Source organism: Coptis chinensis, chromosome 2, assembly GCF_015680905.1.
Source record: "Coptis chinensis isolate HL-2020 chromosome 2, ASM1568090v1, whole genome shotgun sequence".
Classification (NCBI taxonomy): Eukaryota; Viridiplantae; Streptophyta; class Magnoliopsida; order Ranunculales; family Ranunculaceae; genus Coptis; species Coptis chinensis.
Window position 1 is genome coordinate 27,935,052 of NC_141457.1, and position 4,534 is coordinate 27,939,585.

At 36.1% G+C, this 4,534-nt stretch overlaps 2 long non-coding RNA genes across 2 annotated transcripts; both read right to left on the reverse strand.

The window, feature by feature from the left end:
• Window positions 1-1,258: 1,258 nt before the first annotated feature.
• On the reverse strand, window positions 1,259-2,007 carry LOC147515620 (uncharacterized). The gene is made up of 3 exons (XR_015213478.1): window positions 1,759-2,007; window positions 1,569-1,686; window positions 1,259-1,425 (listed from the first exon to the last, which is right to left on the reverse strand). It is a non-coding gene; the product is annotated as an uncharacterized LOC147515620 (long non-coding RNA).
• A 624-nt stretch (window positions 2,008-2,631) lies between these two features.
• On the reverse strand, window positions 2,632-4,286 carry LOC147515621 (uncharacterized). The gene is made up of 3 exons (XR_015213479.1): window positions 4,231-4,286; window positions 3,544-3,630; window positions 2,632-3,053 (listed from the first exon to the last, which is right to left on the reverse strand). It is a non-coding gene; the product is annotated as an uncharacterized LOC147515621 (long non-coding RNA).
• Window positions 4,287-4,534: the final 248 nt, after the last annotated feature.

The following is a 4,534-nucleotide window of genomic DNA, read 5'->3' on the forward strand; positions in this document are numbered from 1 at the left end:
ATCTTTCAGTTCTTTATGTCGTTGTAATATAGTCTCATTATTTGTTGATTTGGTTAATCACGAAGTGACATCAACTGGGGAGATAGCCATTAGGTCTTGTAGTCTATTCGAAACAAAGTATCATACTGATAAGTTAAGTAGTGAACCCATTCAGCCTTTATCCCACCTAGTAGGACCATCATGTTAAACCATTTTGAGCCTTACAATAAGCCATTTTCTTTCATAAAACCCTTTACTCTTTTACCCACTTTCCTTCATAAACCAATACCCAAGCCAAGTTACAACCCATGACTTATCATTACAATATGGTACGAAGTCTAGAATAGGTGAGAGGATGCTAAAGTGAAGGACCCGATACTTCATATGTGATTGACATTCTATCTATGAGACTAATTTCATCCAGAAGTCTGTTTTTCAAGGTAGTATGTGGGATGTTCGTATTCATTATTCTTTTCCCCACATACATGAGGTAAAATAGTAGACCATCTTCTGAGAGATTCTTTTCTGAGAGTATGACCAGTGAGGATTGAAAGTCGAGATTATCTGTCTAAAGGTAAACTAGGGATTCTATTTCTTGGATAGGAGAGTCTAGAAGATTGACTGAGTACACACATAAGCCTTGATTGAGAATTTTGTCAATTTTTACTATCTCCCATCATAATCTATGAGTATGTGCAGCAATGTACACTACACCATAATAGGCTATTTGCAACGGCAAAAAAGCGTTGCTAATAATTTTCGCAACGCTTTTTAAGCGTTGCAAATATGGCGTGGGTAAAGTGTTGGAAATTTTTGCAACGGTTAATAAGCGTTGCAAATAAAAATTTCCAACGCTTTTTAAGCGTTGCAATAATGATTTGCAACACTTTTTATAACTATTTTGTACACAAATTTAAAACATTTGCAACGGTTTTTTTTTTCACAAACGCTTTTTAAGCGTTGGTAATTTGTAACGCTTTTTAACCGTTGCAAAGTTGTTAGTTAATTTTTTTTAAAAATAATTTAAAAATCATTTGTAACGGTTATGAACCGTTGCTGATGGGTTGCTGATAAAAAAAAAATAATTTCTCATATTTTGTAGCGACTAGCTAAACCTACAAAAAGATGCCCCCTCTTGCACCATATACATAAATCATAAATCATAAATTCTTATTTAAGCTAAATTTATCCTGTACACAATACATTTTCATACTATTTTACAAATAAACCATAATATATATGGGAAAAAAAACTAATAAAATACAAAACTAATCCAACCATATATATTCACAACTTTGAGCGATTTTCTAAACCTCACAAACTTATTGTTGAATTATCACCATAAAAAAAGTTTTCATACACTATATGATCCTAAACAAGAGATAACAGCTTGCGTTGTGGAAAACTCTACGCCCATTTACTTCCACAAATGCTCCAAAAGAGATCCTAGCATTAAGATAAAATAGTCGACCAAGAAAAGATCATGAAGCAGACAATAAGGGGATCAAGACCAATTCAAACGCTAAATACTGATAATCTAAGGTATAGTAGATTGAGCTTAACAGTAAAGAAGGACTAGGGATTCTCACCTCTACATCAAAACCCAAATGGAGATTCATGAAAGATTCACATTATCAAGCACGAACTTATCTCTCAGCAGCAAACGACATTGTTTGCCTGAATGCATGAAAATGCACTTTCACACCCCTACAAACAAACAAGTAAAGTTTTAGCTTAACAACAACACCAATAAACAAACAATAACATTTCATTAATTACCTTGATGGCAATGTAGTGAAATCCATTTCCCACTAAATCTTTAGCAAAATTGAACCACTCTTGATATGAAACTTGAAGTTAATTCTCATCCATGGATTTTCTCTCTAAGAATCAATGCCTCATATCTTAATGTCAAACAACTCTGTCAAAGTCAACGAAATTAATACAAATCTATTCAAGAAACCAGTAACGCCAAAAAAAGAAAGATAATTATTACTATTATTATTATTATTATTACTACTGCTACTGCTACTGCTACTGCTACTGCTACTACTACTTATTATTATTATTATAGAAGCTAGGAATATGGGATCTAGATAGTTAAGAGGGGCGCTCAAGCACACTAGGCTCCTTAAAGTGCAAGTTGTGTGCCATAATTAGGAGGTCACTTCCCAGATGCCACTTCCAGGCACAACACCAAATTCCTAGGTCTACATCTATCAAATTTAATGTGCCCATGACCAAATCTCAAAATCAAACAAAATATTTCTCGTACTTAAAGAGGGGGTTGGAAATGCCAAATTCACGCCTAGATGCACAAAGAAACAGAATAGTAGAATACCAGTGGACCTGTGTCCCTCGAAAAAATAGAATAAGATCTAACAATAGTAGTATACTACTATCAAGGAAAAAAAGAATGATTTCGTGTAAACTAAGAACAGATCGTTGAATGTGCTATCCCACCACTCAACATGACTTAGACACCTATGATGCTTGAGCTCTATGGAGAAGAGTAGATGACAATAGCATCAACAATTATAGTACGGACATGTAGTGGGATGCTCTTGCCTGAAATTTCATGCTTATACTTTTTTGGCCAGCTTTTACATGTTTCCATGTGCACGTCTGATCGTTACAAATATTCAATGCGGTATACGCTAGATACAAATGACTGACAAGTTTGTAGTTGTACAAGTAGCTCGGGCCTGTGATATAGTCTACTGACTTATAAAGCAGGCACCTATATGGACTCTGTCAATTGCATGCTTTAAAGAATAGCTTGGTCCACTATTAACATCTTTTTGATTCAATATACCACAGCCAAAAAGAATTTCAGTCACATCCTCGAAAAACCATTCAAGGATTCTGGTAGGTCTAACAACCTTATCAGATGATACTCTTTACGCAGCCAATAACACCTTTCTCTTGAAGTAGAATACCAAATGTAATTGGATGAACTTACCTTTATGTGCAATCTTTTTCAAAATGACTTCACTAAAATGTGGCAGCTGCAAAAATGGTGCACTGCCTTTGGTTGATCCGCCAGATCCCTTTCTTGCACTAAGAGGAACAGCCTGCACAAAAGAATGTTAGAGACCAGCTATATGCGAGTAGGGTTCAACACTATAAAGTATATTGTATATGTGCAACAAACTGTATAAAGAAACTTCTTCCCTACATCTGACAATACGAAACACTAAGGCCACCATATGGCTGAGAACTTCTATGTAAATTGAGAGGAGGGGCTATTCTTTGGATATAGTAACGGCAGATTGGGGACCAGGGATATCCGGTGTAACTTGCATTTAATTTTGCATAGTTTTGTTGCCTCTTTGTTTCTGTTGTGATGAGATTCCCTCACACCCCTTCAATATTTCTTATCAGTAAAGGCTAATTTTAAGTATTGTGTTAACAAAAGAACCAATTATTGCGAAGAGTACGAATATGCAGTAGTAAATTTGCATTCTGTGACCACTTTGTAAGCAAGGAAGTAAGCAGATACGGATGAATTGCTTGATCTAGTACAAAAGGAAACTGTAGTAACTAGTCCTTCCAAAACAGTACCTGAATGACACTCTGAGAAAGCTCAACAATCCCAATTGCAGGCCTCAGCCATCCATGCCCCGGAGGAGTTCGCGGTACAACTGCCACCTGTTATAAAAACAAATAAACAAATAAAAGGAAAGAAAAATAAGTATTCGTGGTTAATATTTGAACATGGTCATTATACGCAAAAAGCAAAGCCAAGTATTTGGAACCAATTACAGAAGCAACCACACAAATGTTCCTTCTGGCTTTAAATATACAGTCCAAATCATAACCATAAATAGGGTGTACTGCCCTACAGGCCGGTAATCAGGTAAGAAAGCTACTTACGGAAGAGGATGTCATACTACACAGTTGTGTTGGAAAAGCCCCTAGCACACAGGGTGAAAGTATTTTAGTCCCACATCGTCTAGGTTCCTACAAGACCAGGGTTACAGTCATGGCATCTACTCATTACGGAGCTTTCGAGGAAAACCGCACCTCTCATTATGGGGGAAGGCGGTTAGTGGGACACTAACGGCGGTAGGAGTGGGTTGTCAAGAACAGCCCATAAACATAAGGATGCTACAAAATGATATTGATTGTCAAGCAAAAAAAAAAAAAAAACTTGCAACTTTCAACTTCTACCCCTATTCTCAAATCCACATAAAACTAGTAAAACAGCTATTCTGAACACTAAAATTCAGTCATGCTATATTAACTAACCTCTTCAAGAGAAGACTGGGTTTGTGAAGAAGGAGCTGATTCCTTTTCGTAATAAAAAAAGAAGATGCCCTAAAGCTACAAACAAAGTCTGCTTTCGGCCAAATCCAATTCGCAACTTTGATCGCACCAAAACATTCAACATAGTAAGCAAACCGCAAAAAGTAAACAAAATCAACAAAAGACTATCTACGACGTTTAAATCATAACCTGCGATGAAGCGAATTAGATCGAGGGGTTCACAATCCGTAGAGCAGAACAAGAAGTCCTTTAATATGGTTCTTTTTCTTCTCTTGACTATTATTTC